General features: G+C 44.2%; 1 long non-coding RNA gene across 1 annotated transcript; it reads left to right on the top strand.

The window, feature by feature from the left end:
- Nucleotides 1-13,864: 13,864 nt before the first annotated feature.
- On the top strand, nucleotides 13,865-18,104 carry LOC310703559. The gene is made up of 2 exons (XR_014524257.1): nucleotides 13,865-14,017; nucleotides 17,886-18,104. It is a non-coding gene; the product is annotated as an uncharacterized lncRNA (long non-coding RNA).
- The last annotated feature ends 437 nt before the right edge of the window (nucleotides 18,105-18,541 follow it).

Below are 18,541 nucleotides of genomic sequence, written 5' to 3'. Positions count from 1 at the left end.
ACTGCCTCTTGCAGTTTGGTCAAGCTCATGCTGGTAGCTTCGAGAACACTGTACAACCATCTCATCCTCTGTCATCCCCTTCTTCTTATGCCCTCAATCTTTCCCAACATCAGGGTCTTTTCCAGGAAGTCTTCTCTTCTCATGAGGTCTTCCAAAGTCTTGGAGCCTCAGCTTCAGGATCTGTCCTTCCAGTGAGCACTCAGGACTGATGTCCTTCAGAATAGATAGGTTTGAACTTCTTGCAGTCCATGGGACTCTCAAGAGTCTCCTCCAGCACCATAATTCAAAAGCATCAATTCTTTGGCGATCAGCCTTCTTTATGGTCCAGCTCTCACTTCCATACATCACTACTGGGAAAACCATAGCTTTAACTATACGGACCTTTGTTGGCAAGGAGATATCTCTGCACCCATACACCTACCTAACTCCAATCAAGGTCTCCATACAGTGTAAAGCTCCTATAAAGGATTTTGTGACTCTCCCGGTGATGTTTTGGGATTCCAACCGCTGCTGAGGATAGGACCCAAACCAATGGATCCAAGTTACAAGAAAGGTGATTCTAACCAAGCACCAGGAGGAACTTTCTGACAGTAAATGCTGTGTGATAGTGGAATAGACTACCTTGAGAGGTGGTGGACTCTCTTTCCTTGAAGGTTTTTTTTTAAGAAGAGGTTGAATGGCTATCTGCCATGTATGATCTAATTGAGATTCCTGCATTGCAGCAGGTTGGGCTAGATAATTCTCAGGGTTCCTTCCATCTCTACAATTCTATGATTCTAGGTGGGCAATGCAACTATCACAGGGATTTATTGATTGTGCAGCGATGGCCAACAGTGAACAATACTCAGCTTAATAAAAGCGATGTCTTCAAATTTTATTCATGTTTAATTCCTCTTTTCCACTGAGATTACGGTTAGTAATCAGCACTCTTATTCCCTCCTTTAAAAAGCCAATCATTAACATTTTCTTGCAATTAGTTTGCTATTATTGAAGTAGTAATAGGTATTAAGATCTAAAATGAACAAACCTATATGAAACCAACTTTGCATGGGCATCTTATGCCCCTTAATAGTGTCCCCTAGCAGTGTTGCTTTATTACAATTTTTATGAATTCTCTTGCAACTTCTTTAGACATTTCTACGTGCAACAGGGAGATCTGATTTCTTTTGCTGATTTGAAACTTTGAACCTTTGCTATGTTTATTTGCAGTACTTGTGATTCTCTGGGAGAAATCTTTTGCTGCTTTTGTGGCAAGCAGCTAAAAATGACAAAGGGTGCTTCTAGACTGCCACTATTTTCACTATACAGTGGTACCTAAGGTTACAGATGCTTCAGGTTACAGACACTTCAAGTTACAGACTCCGCTAACCCAGAAATATTACCTCGGGTTAAGAACTTTGCTTCACGATGAGAACAGAAATCGTGCGGCGGCAGCGGGAGGCCCCATTAACTAAAGTGGTACCTCAGGTTAAGAACAGTTTCAGGTTAAGAACGTAGCTCCAGAATTAATTAAGTTCTTAACCCAAGGTACCCTGTATATGTTTTTATATGCATTGGAAGCCGTCCAGAGTAGTTGGGACAACCCAGCCAAGTGGGTGAGTTGTTGTTGTTGTTGTTGTTGTTGTTGTTGTTGTTGTTGTTGTTGTTAATTACTATTATCACACACCAGCCAATTCATGTAGTGCCATCTAGGCCGTCTTTACCATATGCGCCCCAGGGGTGCAAAGATCTGCCCAGCGCACCCAAATTTAGTGCCGCCCACGTCTACACCCAAGATATACTTCTCTGCAGTTGCAGGTGAGGCCATGGCGGCATCGGCAGCCTCATGCTCTTCCGAGTCTCATTGCCATCGCCCCTCAAGAACCGGGTGCCCGAGCTCCACAAAGGCATGCAGCTTCACATCTGGGTGCTTTTAAATGCTCCCCAGGAGGAGGAGGAAGAAGAAGAGGGACGCAGCAGCTGCACCAGTAGCAGGCGAGAGAACAATGCCTCTCCATTCAGGGCGGGACTCCGGGGAGGAGAAAGCGGCCAGGGTGGAGGCAGCAGCGGCGGCCAGCTTTGAATGTCAGCTTGATCAAAATGATTTATTATTTCATAATAGGTAGATAGTTAAGAGCTTAGGCAGCTTCAGTGGTGGGTGCCTGGCGCCCCCCAGAATTCGGCGCCTGGGTGCCCCGCACCCCTTGCATCCTTGGGTAAAGACGGCAATTATAGGCCACATTTGCACCATATATTCTAAGCATCTTCATACCATTTTAAATAGTCATGGCTTCCCTGGGAGGTGTAGTTAGGGGTGCTGAAAGTTGTTAGGAGACCCTTCTTCCCCTCCCAGAGCTACAATTCCCAGAGTGGCTTAACAGCCAATCCCTCTTCTCATGGAACTCTGGGAATTGTAGCTCTGGGAGGGAAGAGGGGTTTCATAACAGAGGAATCCAAGGCAAAGTGAAATCTTCTTTGAGAGGACAAGAAGGGAGAGAAAAGAGGGCACAGTGCTCCAAGCTCCTAACCATGCACTTAGCAAATGCAACAGTAACATTCTTTAAAAATGAGGGAAAGATCACTGTCATTAGGTAAGATGCAGTGCTGCTGTTAAAAACGAACACAGCATTTTATTTCTTAAGAGTAAATCTAATTTAGAATAGAAGAAGCTATCCAGTTGAGACCATTAAAAAGAATTAGTTACATGTAGCAGATGAGTCTTCCAGATGTCTTCCTTGCTAGTTATGTGATTTTAAAAATCTGGAAGTATTCATTTTTGCGTGGCATCTTCAAAAGATGGTGTGAGTACAAAAGTGTCTTTTATTTATATCCTTTAATTCAGGAGAATTAGTCAATATCTCTTGAGCCATCTCTGCTCTCTTGGCAGCAGCCATTAAACTGATTCTGTTTTATTTATCTATTTTAAATATTTATGAATCGATTACGTGCACAGATCGCTAAATGATTTAGAACAGAAACAATTTCAGAACAGCATATATCCCAAGTAAAACAGCAGGGTCTTAAAGGCGATCAGATAAGATTAATATTCAACAAATGTTTGGTAAAATAAAAATGTGTTCATGACATGCCAAAATCCATAGTGCAAGCGGCTACTGTGTTGAATGTTCTCTTATGAGCATATAGGAATTTGATTTCTGGGTCATGAGGCAACTCCAGAAGTTCTGCCCCTGGTGATATCTGCTATCTAGCAGGCCTATAGGGAGTGAGGCAGTCTTTAAGGAACCCTGGACCCAGGTTGTTTAGGGCTTTGTAAAGTGGTGCCAAATCTTGGTTTTTTTTTAAAAAAGGTAAAGGACTCCTGGACAATTAAGTCCAGTCAAAGGCGACTATGGAGTTGAGGTGCTCATCTCACTTTCAGGCTGATGGAGCCCGCGTTTGTCCACAGACAACTTTCTGGGTCATGTGGCCAGCATGACTGAACTGCTTCTGGTGAACGGAGCACCATGACGGAAACCAGAGCACACAGAAATGCCATTTACCTTCCTGTCGAAACAGTGCCTATTTATCTACTTGCACTGGCGTGCTTTCCAACTGCTAGGGTGGCAGGAGCTGGGATAGAGCAAGGAGCTCACTCTGTTGTGGGGATTCAAACTGCCACCCTTCTGACCGGCAAGCCCAAGAGGCTCAGTGGTTTAGACCACAGCGCCACCCGCGTCCCAAACCTTGATCCTAGGCTGGCCAGTGCAGGTGTTATTTTCTGGCAGAAAGTTGTCCCACAAGTAGTTGGGTTGCTTACATTCTATACCAGCTGAAGCTTCCAAGTCCGAAAAGGGTAGCACCACATAAAGCCGATGACAGTAATCAAGCCATACAACCACTGGATGGACAACTATGTGTAATCTCTCCTGGTCAAGGAAGTCTGTTTACCCTCTGAGGGGGTGGCTTTGTGGGCGGGCACCGCGTCTCCCCTATGAACCGGCCTATTGTCAGGCGGATAGTACTCCTACCTCCAAATTGGCCAATGGCAGCAGGCATTCAGGGGGCATCACCTGGGCGCGGTACCAGTCCACTAATAGTGGTGCTTGGCACTGCACCCAGGGGAAGGATAAATACCCAGCCAGCTGGGCCTTTCGGCCTCTCTCTCGCTGCACCAGTTCTCCTGCCCACCACCCCTCAGATTAGGGTTCTTTAGCAATGGTACAACTTTGCTATAGACAATGCTGGTTGCCAGATTCAGGAGCTGGTCAGGAATTTTTCCCATCTGTCAAATTGGCACCGCCATTTGGGTTTTCTCCTACCTCATAGCAATAGTCACAACTTTCTGAGGCATTGGGTTAGCCTAGTCTTGGTTGCAGGGGTGGTTGTAAGCCCTGCCTGCCCCTCCATGGGTAAGGGTATCCTGTTAAAAGGATCCGGCAGGAGTGACTCCTCTCTGATGCCTAGACGGGGGCTATGACCATACCACTCCTCCAACGGGGACCACTTGGGGGACACCCCGATTTGACGTAGGTCATAGGGCGTCCCCCCCCCTCCGCTGACTTCACCCTTCAAAACACTCCTGGCAGACAGGCGGGAGTAACATGCATCGTTGCTCACCTTTAATGGCCTATGGCCAAACCTTTCACATCATTAACCAATAAAGTTCTTTGATCCCAAAATCCCAAAAAGCTGTGTGTTGTCTAGTTATTTGCACCTTAGGGAATAGGGTGGCAGTGGGGCCTAGCCACACAATGGTTGTAGCTGTCTCACCAGCCAAGGCTATTAAAAGGACACCTGAGCCACTGAAGCTATCTGAGCTTCCAGTGCTGGAGTACCCCAGACCACTAACTTTCTCCTTTATAGGGAATGTAACCTCATCCAGACCCAGAAACCACTCGCCCACAGTGCTTCTTGTCTCTCCAGGATTCGAGCCAAACTTCTTGGCCCTCATCAGTTAGTCCAGCCACTGATCAAGGGATTGCACAGCCTCTCCTGAGAGCTAGGATGCTTTCAATATGTTCTTTGTAGTTTCAGCATGGTGACACGGAATCACAAGGTGCCAAATAGAAAGGCACTGAGTGAGGATATCAGGAATGGGACTAGCTCATCCATGAACTGCCTGGGACTGGGCTGGTTTCATGGTTCCACTCCTGATGCGAGTGCTCTGTATGTGAAGAGCATGTGCAGAGGACTACAAGGGCATGCTCCATTCCAGATAATGAGTAGGGATGTGGGTGGTGCTGTGGTCTAAACTACTGAGCCTCTTGGGCTTCCAATCAGAAGGTTGGTGGTTCGAATCCTCGCAACGGGGTGAGCTCCCCTTGCTCTGTCCCAGCTCCTGCCAACCTAGCAGTTTGAAAGCACACCAGTGCAAGTAGATAAATAGGTACTGCTGCGGCGGGAAGGTAAACAGCATTTCCATGCATTCTGGCTTCCGTCGCAGTGTCCCATTGTGCCAGAAGCGGTTTAGTCATGCTGGCCACCTGACCCAGAAAGCTGTCTGTGGACAAACGCCGACTCCCTTGGCCTGAAAGCGAGATGAGCACCACAACACCATAGTCGCCTTTGACTGGCCTTAACCATCCAGGGGTCCTTTACCTTTTTCTTTTTTACGGTTGTACTAGAGCCTTCATCCCATGATAGAGAAAATAATTTTTTTCTTACCTTTAGGAACATGATTCGTTATAAGACATTCCCTCCCCTCCCCCAAATGTGTTCTAATTCAATCCTGTTTTGATTCAGGTGCATATATCTTTGGGAAGATTTATGGAGGAGAGAAGAATACAGGTGCCCTCCAGATTTAAAGCCCCTTGTTAAGTTTTCCATAATACATGGAAATGTCTTCTATAGTGAGACTCAGACTCCTTGGATGCCAAACAGTTCATGAAGTGCAAAAAGAAGTTATTCTGGAGTATTTTTAGACTTGACCTTAGTGGGGAAAATGTACAAACCAAGTCAACATCCTGCTTAGAGTCAGAACTAGACCACTGGCAACAATTTGCATGTGTGCGTGCAAATGCTAGCAACTCATGCCTTGTTCATGGTTGAGAATATGTGCGGTAGGATTCTGATGATATTTCTATCAATTGCACATAGCTGTGGACATTTTGGGAACATTTTACCTGCGATGACAAAAAACTGAGCATGCCAAAGCCTGGCTAGTGCCTATAGCTTTCGAGTCTTGCTAACCTTTAAATAAACTGGGCATGTTTTCTTGTCCGAACAATGACCTTATTGTTTAGGCTAAAATACAGTGCACAGCCAGCTATGTTAGGAAATGAGTGAATTGTGGGGCTGTCAACCACTATTTTGGTCCACACCTACCTTATCTAGGAATTCCTTCCAAGTGTTTGGCTTTAAAGAAAAAAAGATTGCAAGTGACAACTTTGTAAATGAAGGGGCTCTTCCATCGAAAGACAGCCAGGTTTGTTTGTTTTGCTTTTTTAAAGAAAAGTGGGCATCCAAATATAGCAAATTTTTGAAAGTTATCAGCTACAATTTATTCTTTTATTTTACCATATACTATTTCAATTTGTATACTCCTTTCCCACGTACATCTGCCCCAAATACTCACAACACAGGAACAGACACATCATGTAGGCTAATAGTTAGTAGAAAATATATAATAGAATAATTATATCATTCAAATTATAGGAGTAAGCCAATCAAAGTTCATATATACAATATAACAGAGCAGTAGCGAGGACTGTCAAGCCGTGTGTTCAAAACAGATGTCTAAGGACAGTCTCACATAGGGCGTTGCTGGCCCATCTAAGAGGAATTTTGGGACCTGGACAGACAGAGGATGCCATGGTGATGGGGGGTGTTTAAGTGGTCAGGAAATGAGAGACTTTAGAGCAAGGTATGCTTGGAAGAAGAGGGAGAAGACAGGGATCCATCCTGGGCAGGCTGGCTGGGAGAGATGCCTTTGACTCCAGGGCTGCACTGTTATGGGGGACAAGCCCTTCTTGAAATGACCATACTGTAAGATCTGGACTCCATCCATGCAGATTGAAGGTGTAAACAGGTGAATAAACCACATTTCTTAAAGCTATGACAGTCTCCACCAATTTGCCCATCCTCACTCATAGGTAAATAGGGTTACAATTGTAGTCTAAATCAGTTAAATACAGATTACACAATCTTGGTACAGATCCACTGCAAGATTGGCAGAATCAGTCACTAAAACATGACACACTATAAGTTGATAATAATGTCAATCAATTGCTAGAATACAGACGACAAGCCAGGTACAATAAAACTTGCCAGTAAACTTCACTACTAATAAATATACATTGTAAATATACAGCCAAAGTTTCCTCAGAGGTGCCAAGTGCAGGAACTAGAAGCCAGATTTCTTACTGTCATTATAAAAAAAGTGCTAGATGCAGAGGTATTAAGACAACATTATTTAAGGATTAAATAGCAAAACGGCTTTGCAACACTAAAGAGGATACATGGAATAGTGCTAAGATCGGTTTAGTGACCATCTGATTTTGCTTCATAAACTCAATGACTGGCATGGAAAGTCCTGTAAAAACACGGTAGGTGACATGTTCTTTCACATCGGAAACTTTCCATTAACTTTTCAAGTACTGCAACCCATCATGCTTCAAATGGGACCATATGGAAAAGTTTATGCACAAGGAGCACACTTTCCAGGAATAGCTTTTTTTCTGGAGGACAAAAGTTTAAAGCTGAAAGGAACATTGAAGGAAGTGAGAGTTTAAATAGAGAGATTTGGGCTCTCTTAACCTGTGAGTGTTGCGTGACAAAGCACATTCCAAACACCAAGTAGGTGAGGTGACATCCTTGATTAATTGGAGCAATCCCTGTTGGTGTTGCTAGTTTTTGAGTTACACCATTTGAACTAAAGAAAGAAAACCAGGGCAAAACAGCAAGCATCAAAAGATGCTGTGAGCAAGACCTTCAATTTCCCTCTCCCTCCTTTTTATACCACAGCAAATCTGGCCCTGTACACACAACATGTTGGGCTTTATGCCAAAAACCCATCTTCCTATGGAATAGAGTCTTGTACATAAATACTGCTTGACACCCTGATTTTTATTTTTTTTAAGTGCTTTATAGCTCTGATATACTTGTCATGTAAAACAAATATTGGGTTTCCTGTCTTCAGTTCCTGTGTTTGGCTTCTGCCTTGGACATTAATAAGAGCGGTATTTCATTTCTCCAAATTCTAGTAGGCCAAAGGTGGTCCTCGCCTTGGAGGGCCTCATCAAAAGGCCTGCTCCAGAGTCCAGAAAGCAGTTTCATATTTCTGAAGGTTTGCCTAATCACATTCTATAACTCTCAAGTTATACAAGTCATAGTTTGTTCCTCCTTTTATGCCAATTCTGGGAAAGTAATGGGATTCTTGGACAGCTGTGAGCCCTCTCAGATGTGTATAGCTTTTGTGACTCTATACTATTAGCAAGAGATGTATTGGACCAGATGTTCTGTATGTGATTTTTTGGTCACTGTTTTCCTTCATTCTGGATGCCCCACACAAAGTGTTCTCAAACTGAGGGGAGTATAAGCTGTCCCCTGATTTAAAAGCCAACTGAAAGAAAGATGTCTTCCTTTAGAGTTGTACAATGATACAGTCCACTCTTCGTAAATGATGGAACTGCTGAAATCCTTTGCATCTCCCCTTATGGGCAGGAGCAATGACCAGTAGGAAATCTGAGAGCAAAGAGGCCCTTTCAATATCAGATTTGTTCCATTTCTCAGAAATGGTGGTCCTAGCATGGGAGTGAGAACTTGGCGGGGAACCTTCCCAACACACCAGAGACTTCCAATGTTGCTGAGTAATGGGGGAGGGAACTGTACCCTAGAGACTCCCTTATTGATAAAGGTATTGATAAACTGGATCATAATCTTGGGCAGAGATGGGGAACTTGTGGCCCTCAGGAAATTGTTGGACTCCTATCAGCCCCAACTAGAATGGCCGGTAGTCAAGGAAGATGGGATTTGTACTCCAACAACATCTGAAAAGTCACAGTAACCTTATATCTGTTCTAAGGCCTCATTTCTGATCTTCATAATCCACCATTGCACGAGATAAACTCATTTACTGTTGATGTAGGCCCAAGTATATGGACCAACTTCTTACATGAAATAAGTTTTCTTCAGGACCAAGACAGGACTAGAGCTATGCACAAATGATTCCTCAAAATTCTTCAACATCTTGTGAGCAGAGAAGTGTGTGTGTGTATGCATGTAAGAAGGAAATTATCTCACTGAAATTCCCCAGAGGCATCAGCCAGGGCTTTTCTTTCTAGAAAAGAGATGGTGGAACTTGCTGAGCACCCATCCAGGTTGTTGAGCTTTTTTAAGGCAACACTGCTGCCCAACCTTCAGCATCCTAAAGAGCTGTCAGAACACACCGAATAAGTGCCAAAACACACCTGAGAGGTAAGTTCCGGCTGGGGAAAAAACACCCTGTGAGATCAGCTTTGTTGTCTTCTCCTAATTTTTTTTTCTCTGCTACAAGTGACACCAGCAGCCAGCTGTGTTGGGCTCCTGGCCACCATTTCACAATTTGGCCCAATTTGGCCCATTCCATTTTGCAATTTTGCCCAAGATCTCATGTCATTCCAGGGCATTCTGGGGTGGAAGTCGGGAATGACTGCAACAGAAAAACGATGGAGAAAAATTGCAGTAGGGCAAAAAAGCTGAATGTTGAAAAATTGTTATACTTTTTCAAAAGTAAGTGACTCCTTTAGAGTCTATGTTATCTAAGTTTGTAAGTGCCTATGATTGAAATCTCTTACTAACAGAAGCTGGTTGAATAAAAAGCAGCTTAAGGTAAAGGTAAAGGTACCCCTGCCCGTACGGGCCAGTCGTGTCCGACTCTGGGGTTGCGTGCTCATCTCGCTTAAGAGGCCGGGAGCCAGTGCTGTCCGAAGACACTTCCGGGTCACGTGGCCAGTGTGACGAAGCTGCTCTGGCGAGCCTGCACCAGCGCAGCACACGGAAACGCCATTACCTTCCCGCTATAAAGCGGTACCTATTTATCTACTTGCACTTAAGGGTGCTTTCGAACTGCTAGGTGGGCAGGAGCTGGGACCGAACGACGGGAGCTCACCCCGCCACGGGGATGCAAACCGCCGACCATACGATCGGCAAGTCCTAGCACTGAGGTTTTACCCACAGTGCCACCCGCGTCCCCTCTACCTTTTGGTAGCTTACCTTTTGGTTAAAAAACGTATTTTTGTTAGTATGGGCTGGGTATATGATAATGGAGAGTAGAGAACCTTAAACATTAGGCTCATATTTCTAGGATGTTTTGTGATTATTATTATTATTTGCTTAGTGTTACCTGATGCTGGAGGCTGAATCGCTAGTTACTAGGTGGTGAAACTATGTGTCATTTCCCCCGTTTTTGAGCGAGTTACAGGACTTCATGGCTTAATGTAATAACTTTTTGTTTTTCAAAACAGCCAAAGCGACCGTGGTTTGGGGGAGAAAGAGTTACAGGAATCCCTTTCTGACTGGTAATCAGGATAAAACTTAATGGCCTCCAGTTGCTTTGGCTTGAGAGCCAGCGGATGTGGGCACACTTGGAGCAAACAAGACAGCAACACGATGACGATTCTTGACATTGGAATGTAGATGTTGGCACTGACCACCTAGTCCTTGGTTTGGTTTTTGGCTGGCCTCTGGTAACATCCTCGATTAGCCTGTGATGCTGGCTTGTGCTGAATTGCAAACTAGCCTGTAGGAGCAGCCTGAGGTCAACCCACTGCTGGGGCTCTATGGCCTTAGATTTGCACAGAATTCAGAGGATAAAAACAAGCATCAGTAGCATAGGTTTCGTGACATACCTGCCTTATGATGGAGGCAGGGCCTGTATGTTGCTTATTGCCTTCTCCCTCTCTGCCCACCCTTTTACAGGCTAAATGCTGCTTTCAAGGATGTGAAGCAAAGGTGAGGCTGTTCCAGTAGGCATGCAAATACCATCTTGGTAGTCAGGGTAACCCCAAGACTAACTGGGAGTTGCTGCAAGGATGAGCTCACATATGTTTATACCCAAGGCAGATTTAGGAGAGTTGCAACTGGCTTGGTCGCACTGGGTGTGGAGCCTCAGGGGCATCACAGGGGATGCTCAAGGTCTGTCACTGTTTCTATATTCATTTGCTTTGGTATATGCTAATTGGCTTGCTTTGGTGCTGTGCTTATATGTGGGCGCTAGGGTGCTGGGCTCATGGCCCAGAGAGGGGAACTCTCTGTAAGCTTTGGGTAGTTGCCACCTATGCCCACACTAGTCAGGTGGATTGATGGGAGGTTCTGCTGAAACTGGCATATGCTGTCTTTTGTATGTCACACTTAACGTATTGTTGTTGTTGCTTAGTCGTTTAGTCATGTCCGACTCTTTGTGACCCCATAGACCAGAGCACGCCAGGCACTCCTGTCTTCCACTGCCTCCCATAGCTTGGTCAAACTCATGCTGGTAGCTTTGAGAACACTGTCCAACCATCTCATCCTCTGTCGTCCCCTTCTCCTTATGCCCTCCATCTTTCCCAACATCAGGGTCTTTTCCAGGGAGTCTTCTCTTCTCATGAGGTGGCCAAAGTATTGGAGCCTCAGCTTCACGATCTTTCCTTCCAGTGAGCACTCAGGGCTGATTTCTTTAAGAATGGATAGGTTTGATCTTCTTGCAGTCCATGGGATTCTCAAGAATCTCCTCCAGCACCATAATTCAAAAGCATCAATTCTTTGGTGATCAGCCTTCTTTATGGTCCAACTTAACATATTAGCACTTTGCAAACAAGTCATGACAACCTCTCACTGCTGCGGTGTTCACCCTGCATCCGTAACAGCAGTGGGTCTTTGCAGGCTGTGTTGTAAGTTTATACCTTTCTTTAATAAAGCACCAGGACTGGCCAAACTGGAGTTTTGGGGCATCCCCCTTTGGTATCCCTGCACCAAATTGCTTCCACAGGCCCATAATAGTGTAAGGCCTCCTTCCCACTCTTGGCAAAGTGCTCATTGGCTACAGATGCGGAGGGCGTAAGTGCACAGTTTCACCCCTGTACTCATTGCAAGAAGAGGGACCAGTTCACACAGGGGTGAGCATCTCCATTGTAAGAGGGCCCTCATTTTGGCTCAGATCTAACTGAGTGCCACAGAGACACAGTGATGGAAATGAAATCGGCAACCCTGTGTCAAAAATCAACATGGGGAGGAGACCATGTGTGCCCATGTGATGCCCTTGGCAAAGGAATTTTTTTTATTTTAAAAAAAGTAATAAGCCAAATGCTTTGCTCCTTTTCCCTAGCCAGGGACATGGGTGGCACTGTGATCTAAACCACCATGCTTTTTTGGCTTGCCGATCAGAAGGTCGGCAGTTCGAATCCCCTGGTTTCCGTCATGGTCAGAAGTGGTTTAGTCATGCTGGTCACATGACCTGGAAAGCTGTCTGTGGATAAACACTGATTCCCTCAGTCTGAGAAGTGAGATGAGTGCTGCAACCTCATAGTCACCTCTGACTGGACTTAACCATCCAGGGGTCCTTTACCTTTACCTTTTTACCCATGTGCTACAAGGCAAGACTCCGTGATCACTGCAGATGGTGACAGCAGTCATGAAATTAAAAGATCCCAAAGCTTAGGCTCCAATACTTTGGCCACCTCATGAGAAGAGAGGACTCCCTGGAAAAGACCCTGATGTTGGGAAAGATGGAGGGCACAAGGAGAAGGGGACGACAGAGGACGAGATGGTTGGATAGTGTTCTCGAAGCTTCCAGCGTGAGTCTGACCAAACTGCGGGAGGCAGTGGAAGACAGGAGTGCCTGGCGTGCTTTGGTCCATGGGGTCACGAAGAGTCGGACACGACTAAAGAACATCAACACAAGGCAAGAATGTTAAACACACACTCAGAGACACAGCTTGAGTCTCTGTTTCCCCCTTTTCAGTGGCAAAGAGGCACCTTGAATGCTGCTGCTATGGTCATGATGGAAGTGATTGCTAAGCTGATGAAGAGGCGGGAAAGCACACCAGTCTCTGCCTTTTAAAAAAGAAACTGATTAAAAAAAGATAGAAGCTTTATCATTCCTCTCTGACAGGTTAATTTTTCCTTTTAACTTCCTCTTAGAGGATGCATAAGCAACATCCTCTTGGGAGAGGAAAAGTGAGCCTGAAAGAAGAACTGGTAAACATTATATTTCTACAAGGAGAGACGTTTTCAAACAAGGAAACTGTGGGAGTCTGAGGGCATGTTAATAACCTGAGGTTTGCACTCAGGAAGTGTACTTGCAACTTCAACATCCTAAACAAGTAATATGTAGAAAGAGCTAACACACACCACAGACCACCTAATTGGAGAAACCTCTGAGCCAGAGTTGGGCCCACAACAAAGGCCATCTGCTCCCCATATAGGTTGCACAGAGCAAGCTGGCTCATATAAAGTCCTGCTTATTTGTCCTGTTAAGCATATGGGCCTATGCCTATTCAACTGCTATTGTTGCAGTCTGGAGATACTAGATTAGCAAAATTCTCTATTTCCCTGTTCAGTAATGCCACACCTGGTGAACGTCCCACTGAAGTGGAAAGGGCAATTCCCAAACTCCCGTTTGCTTCCCATGCGCCAAATATAGTCCCCATGGTTGCAAAGATTAGATCTTCCTTTTGTTATGGAAGTTTCTGCACTAATTTTCACAGACCATGTCAATCCTGCCCTCAAGAGTTATCTATGAAAAGAGACGTGCGAGTCACCTTTAGCAGCTCGCCAAAGGGTGACCACTTTGTGCATCGGGCAAAATGGGCTGCTGTAGGCCACAGCTGCTTAATAGGATACAACAAAGCTGTTAGTCTAAAATATACTACCGAACTGGTTGCTGTTTTATTTAGACAAAGTCAGAGTGAGCATAGCACCTGTTCAACCTAAGGACTGGCACATGTGACCTCCCTCTTTATAATGGGAGTTTTCTTTCCTTTTTCCTAGCGCAAATGGATCATCTCACCTGAACCTACCCTTCTGCATGCTATTACTCTCTTCTCACTGAGGAGATTTACAGTGGCATGCAGTCGGCTTCATTCATGGCAAATGGCCCATAAGAAGGGATCTTCTACAGGTAGATGACTGGCTAAGGTAAAAGGTAAAGGCAAAGGACAGTTAAGTCCAGTCAAAGGCAACTATGGAGTATGGTGCTCATCTCACTTTAGACTGAGGGAGATGGCGTTTGTCCACAGACAGCTTTCCGGGTCATGTGACCAGCATGACTAAACTGCTTCTGGCACAACGGAACACTGTGATGGAAGCCAGAGCACATGGAAACGCTGTTTACCTTCCTGCCGCAGCAATACCTATTTATCTACTTGCACTGGTGTGCTTTCAAACTGCTAGGTTGGCAGGAGATGGGACAGAAAAACAGGAGCTGACCCCGTTGCGAGAATTTGAACCGCTGACCTTCCAATCGGCAAGCCCAAGAGGCTCAGTGGTTTAGACCACAGCGCTACCAATAGCCATAGAATAAACATGAGCAATCAGGGTCCCCATATGGTAGGTAACTCTTGGCACCACTTCAAACACGCTACCCTTCAAGCCTTCTAGGCATTTAAGGGCGTCTGCATTCCTTATTTATTTAAATAGTTATAGGCCACACTTTTCATAAAAATACAAAAAGGTTGCATACAACATACAAGATTGCAACAATACCAGTCAAAAACTGGTTGGGAAAAAGAAAAAGTTGAGTGATCTTTTTCTGCTTGAGGATGCCTAAAATATTTTCCCTTGACTTAGGAAGGGACATTAGTTTCTTACAAGGTTCCACATATTATACCATATATCAGTGGTGGGGGTTTATGAGGGGTATGGGGAGGGTTAGTACCTCTTGTGGGGAACACGTAGTGCTTATTCTGGGTTTGTTTGTCCACCTTTGGTCCCCACCTGCACTCAGCTCTCACCTGTGGCTCCTAGAAGCTGTCAGCAGGTGACAGCGGTCACAACCAGTATGCTACAACAGCAGCAAGAATACTCATTGCAAAGTATTGGAAGACACAAGATTTACCCACTCTGGAAGAATGGCAGATGAAGGTGATGGACTACATGGAACTGGCGGAAATGACTGGCAGAATCCGAGACCAGGGAGAAGAGATGGTGAAAGAAGACTGGAAGAAATTTAAAGACTATTTACAGAAATATTGTAAAATTAATGAATGCTAGAAGGATGTTGGATAGAAACTAAGGGGTTTCCAGCTGTAATGTACAAATGGGTAAAAGCTTAATGGTAAGGATTTGCTGAACTAACAAACTGAAGTGGAATACAAAGAAGGGAGGTATGAGGAGGTCTGGGGAAATAAGTGTAAGGAAGATATGTTATGGAAAATTATTTGTTTTTTAACTGTTTTTATGTTGTATTTTGTATTTTGTTTCTTTTTATTTTTCATTTTCATTGTTATATTAAAAAAAAAAACTTTAATAAATATCTTTTTAAAAAAAATGACAGCGGTCACAACCGTGGGAAACGACTTCAACTCGCTGGCTAAACCAGATGTGGGTAGCTGAAGGGTCTCAAACCTTTGCTGAGTTAGGGACTTCCCCTGCAGGTGAAGACAGGCTCTGGCAGATTGAGAGGACGAGACCAATGGTGTGTCCAACACTCAATAAGGTGGTTTCTGCATGTGCTATAGAGGGAAGAATACTTCCCTGCTGCCTTGCAGGATGTCTTTGGGAGAAGAAAGAGCTAAGGACTAAACTCTGCAAACAAATCCAGAGTGGGGTCCCTAAGACAGTCGGACAGCACCTTGTATGCCTCCTTCTGGCAACTCCTGCAGCCAAGCTGGTGCCAAATGTCTTCCTCTGCTTTCCTTTGGACCACATCATCAAGGCCAAGAGTTGGGTCTTGTCATCTGGGCCACCCAGGACCTCCATACACACTGCCCAGGCTTGCGCCCCAGTGAAGTCCCTCTGGTGCTGTGTACACAGCAAAAACAATGCGGGAGGCAGCCATTATGAGTTACAGGTCTCTGTCATCACAGCACTCACTGTGATTGGTCCTGTATACCTGAAGGAGTGTCTCTACCCCCATCATCCAGCCCGGACACTGAGGTCCAGCGCCGAGGGCCTTCTGGCAGTTCCCTCGCTGCAAAAAGTGAGGTTACAGGGAACCAAGCAGACGGCTTTCTGGTAGTGGCACCTGCCCTGTGGAACGCCCTCCCAGCAGATGTCAAGGCAATAAACAACTATTGAAAAAAGTATTTAAATATACCTTCTTGAAGAAACCAGAGGCCTTTCTCCTGGGCATAGTCGGCCAATTGGTGCCAAAGAAGGATAGAACTTTTTTATGTATGCCACAACAGCAGCAAGAATACTCATTGCAAAGTAGTGGAAGACGCAAGATCATAGAATCATAGAATCATAGAATCATAGAGTTGGAAGAGACCACAAGGGCCATCGAGTCCAACCCCCTGCCAAGATCTACCCACTCTGGAAGAATGGCAGATGAAGGTGATGGACTATATGGAATTGGCGGAAATGACTGGCAGAATCCGAGACCAGGGAGAAGAGTCGGTGGAAGAAGATTGGAAGAAATTTAAAGACTATTTACAGAAATATTGTAAAATTAATGAATGTTAGAACGATGTTGGATAGAAACTAAGTGGTTTTTAGCTGCAATACTATAAGGGAACATGAAAAATGGATTATTAATAGGTAAAGATTTAATGTTACAATATTTTAAGATTAAAGATTAGGATAAACAAAGAGGGGAAGGATTTGCCGAACCAACAAACTGAATTGGAATACAAAAAAGGGAGGCGTGAGGAGGTCCGGGAAACAAGCTAATGAAAAATAAGTAATGGAAATTGAGTTGATTTTAATTATTTTTATTTTGTATTTTTCTTTTTTCTATTTTTCTTTTGTAATATTTTGAAAATCTTAATAAATATCTGAAAATAAATAAATAAATAAACAACTATTTTACTTTTAAAAGACAACTGAAGGCGGCCCTGTTTAGAGAAGTTAATATCTGACGCTGTATTGTTTTTAATATTCAGTTGGAAGCCACCCAGAGTGGCTGGGGAAACCCAGCCAGATGGGCGGGGTATAAATAAATAAATTATATTATTATTATTATTATTATTATTATTATTATTATTATTATTATTATTACAGTGATACCTCGGGTTACATACGCTTCAGGTTACATACGCTTCAGGTTACAGACTCTGCTAACCCAGAAATATTGCTTCAGGTTAAGAACTTTGCTTCAGGATGAGAACAGAAATCGTGTTCCGGCGGCGCAGCAGCAGCAGGAGGCCCCCATTAGCTAAAGTGGTGCTTCAGGTTAAGAACAGTTTCAGGTTAAGTACAGACCTCCAGAACGAATTAAGTACTTAACCTGAGGTACCACTGTACCCCACTCCTGTATTATATGAACTTAAGTTGCAACAACGGCGAATCTAAGGCAAGCGAGCTTCCCAATTGTTTCATGAACACATATCACTGCTGTCACAGTGATATTTCAGAAGCGCAGAGACAGCTTCTTGACAAATGCCAAGCATTCTGTAATGCTAAAGAGTATCAAGCCTGTGGTTGTTATGCCTGCCCTATGCTCATTGTTCCTGCTTCCTTTCAGATGTAATTATTCTGACACTTATGACCTCTCTGTCTGCTCCACCCAGGGCAGATTTTACAGTGTCTGCTGCAGAAATATGGATGCGTCCAAATGACTGCTTCATTCAAATTCTTCTCCTGCTTTTTTGGTGGGGGGTATTGTTTTATTTGTTATTATGGATGAAGGATAGTACAGAAATGTAATTTTATATATAGTTAGATTTCTCCTCCAAACTTCTCTTTTTCCACATTGTCCACACCATGTATAATTTTACATACCTCTATCCTGTCCTCCCACTACTCATCTTTTCCCAAAACTTTCAATAGGACTTGCTTATTTATTCTCCAGTAAAAGTGTATAGGATTAAAGTCTAAATCTAGACTCTGCTAAAGAATCACTTCCATTGCAGAATTGTCTGCATCACAAACATGGATAGAAGGCAAATGAGGAATCACAAGGAGCCCAAGAGCTGCTTTTTCTTCACTGGGAACCTGATTTTTAACCAAAGCAGTATGAGACACTGGATACACAAGCTTGAATTTGTTGGCCTAACTATGCCCAAGAGGCTTGCTGTCTGGTTAGTAGGATCAACAAAAGAAACAATAAAGCATTTTTTATTAGCCTTGAAGTCAGACCACTGGGAATTTTTCTTTCCAGGGAAGGGCCCACCCTACATATATTTCAAAAAAATATGTTTCCTCCTGCCCAAGCCATATAAACAACAAAGAGAGAGAGAGAGAGAGAATCAGCAATACTGTGAGGTCCCCTCACCCGTTTAAGAATGTTGCATAAACTTGAATCATACTTTAACCACCGTGAACAGGAATTTTTGAAAGGTTGAATTTTACTTGGCTTCACATGCTTCACATGCTTAATCCAGGAACAGGGCTCTGGAGGGTTCAGGAATACAGCAGCAAATCTCACCCATCCCCAATGCATAGGTGCTCATTTCTATGTCTGCATCATGCATACAAACTCTTTACACATAGGCTTGGGCATGTGGTTGGGGACCATGGCTTATACATATCTCTGCACATGTGAAAAGTACTATATTGTCTCTGAGCA

This window comes from Podarcis liolepis (genome assembly GCF_965112155.1).
Source record: "Podarcis liolepis genome assembly, chromosome: 3".
In the NCBI taxonomy this organism is placed as follows: domain Eukaryota; kingdom Metazoa; phylum Chordata; class Lepidosauria; order Squamata; family Lacertidae; genus Podarcis; species Podarcis liolepis.
The sequence above is the reverse complement of the archived record's forward strand: the minus strand, read 5'-3'. Positions and strand labels throughout refer to the sequence as shown.